The 2,257-nt window shown below is 33.4% G+C and overlaps 1 protein-coding gene across 1 annotated transcript in view; it reads left to right on the top strand.

The window, feature by feature from the left end:
* The first annotated feature begins 6 nt into the window (after window positions 1-6).
* The window catches only part of LOC137619302 (chloride intracellular channel exl-1-like), a 12,233-nt gene continuing 9,982 nt past the window's right edge, over window positions 7-2,257 (top strand). The window contains exon 1 of the mRNA XM_068349463.1: window positions 7-16. The gene's annotated coding sequence lies outside the window, so the exon portion shown is untranslated. The remainder of the gene's footprint in view (window positions 17-2,257) is intronic.

Raw genomic sequence — 2,257 nt, 5'->3', positions numbered from 1 at the left:
GTCTAAAACGACCAAGGTTAATACCCACGTAGGCCTAAACGTTGGTGATAGTGTTGGAGAGAATATATCCTATTGTGTTGGAGGGGAAATAAAGTGTTGGAGGGGAAATAAAGTGTTGGAGGGGAAATAAAGTGTTGGAGAAGCTTCTTGAAACTTGCCAACACTTCGGTAATATGGACGTGGCAAAAAGCCGTTTTTGGCACGGGTAGTTTATCCCGGTGTAAAGGATTCAAGTTACCCCCAGTTTCAAACTACCCCCCGGTAACTTGAAACCGGTTTCAGATTACCCGGGGGGTAATTTGAAACCGGTTTCAAGTTACCCCCTCTGTTTTCAAGTTACCCCCTCATCAGAATGATAAATAATTCATGTGACATCGCAAATATGTATCATGCATTTATTGCTGGCTTCGCAGCAGTAGGAAAATTAGTTTAATTTTGTATTTAAGACCAAATATTGTGTATTAGTGAATCATATGACACGTTAAAAGTCACAGACTGTAATTTAAGGTTTAGTGATAACGGCGAGGTAAAACTTCATTTTATTTCAGTATGCGCGTGATTGTCGAGATTTTTTTTTTCCTTTTTTTGTTATTTCCAATAGATTCCATTCATGTGCTTTAGGTGCATGAGCTTCGGGCGGCAATATGCCTGGAGAAATTGACACAAAAATCACTCAGAATAAATGGGGTTGATTATTTTATTATTTAAACAAATGCATATATATATATATATATATATATATATATATATATATATATATATATATATATATATATATATATTATATATATATATATATATAGATATATAGATATATATATATATATATATATATATATATATATATATATATATATATATATATATATATATATATATATATATATATATATACATCTTTTGAAAAAGGGCAGCCAACGCGCAGCTTAAGGTGTCAATCCAATCACCAAAACTCATTTGCGGCGGTGCCGATTCTCCTTAATCCCGATGATTTTGCTTCACTAAGACAAGGGAAGCAAAATGACAAACTAGGAGATATGGCATACACGTTGCCACATCTTCACTGGGTCAGTTCACTGAGACCTTTGGTCAAATCCTATTAAATGCATGAAGATTAGCTTCCTTTTTCACTGTCTTGCACAATAGGCTTCCGTAAAAACTATGGTAAGTTCTCAGCGTCGTGTTTTTCGCCCAGAAGAAAGAAAAATGGCATACAATGTCTATCAGTTTTTTAAATGGGAAAATGATAATGAAATTGTTAAATTTGGAATTGACCAAACAATCAAACGTGTCACAGATGCAACCAACATATAAAAAACGACTTTGTTTCAGATTTGCAAGGAAAATTGGGTCAAGGGTGTTAAGCATACTGATAACATTATAAAGGAAAAAATTAAAATTACGTCTGAATTAACTAATTCGTTGAATCTTTTGTGATAGCACTAAGTTCATCTGACGAAGTCACCATAACCACGTTTGCTAACACAACCTTTGTTGTAAAAAAATTTTGTCGATTAATTAAATAAATTCTAAAACAATAAAATCACTTATGTAAATATACCATATTAAACATAGTTAATCAAATCCTTTGTAAAGAATCCTGTCTTTTAATAATCAATCAGAATTGAGAACTGAATTCATTTGATATCAAAATTAAGATTATTTCTGTTAGGATGATAATCGTTTTATAACAATTTTGCTCCTTGTTATATCTAGGGAGTTTCAAATTGTCACCACGTGGTTGCAAACAAAAAGAGCGAAGGAAACAATTTGGAGAGAGTATCAAATTAAAAGATTATATTCTTAGACCGTTCAAATCCGGGTGAATGACTTATTAGCTAGCCGTTTTCTTGGCTCGCCCATAGATTAAAGCGGTCAAGCCAGGTGTGCTTTGAAAATGCCCCAAGAGAATTGGCAATGCCGCTATTGGGCTCCGAGTTTGCTCATAAAATGGTTTGACTGTACCCATAGATGCAATTTAACAATAGAACTCCTTGAGTCCATATATCTTTTTGTTTATTCATATATTCTGTCAGTGATAATGCATAGTAACTTCGTAGTAGTTTGATGCTATGCACGTGAAAAATAAAAGCTCAAATATAAATTACCAACATGGATGTTGTCGTGCAGACAGAATTAACGTTGTGTAAGCTACTGTTAGCTCGATTCAATTTAAACCAGAGGACTTTAAAGATGGTATGAAGTCTCGATTACTAGGTATTGCTGTTTTTTCATCTGATGAATTGAGTGATAAGAA

The sequence above is a fragment of the Palaemon carinicauda genome, chromosome 25, assembly GCF_036898095.1.
Source record: "Palaemon carinicauda isolate YSFRI2023 chromosome 25, ASM3689809v2, whole genome shotgun sequence".
Classification (NCBI taxonomy): domain Eukaryota; kingdom Metazoa; phylum Arthropoda; class Malacostraca; order Decapoda; family Palaemonidae; genus Palaemon; species Palaemon carinicauda.
This window is presented reverse-complemented; position numbering and strand designations above follow the sequence as displayed.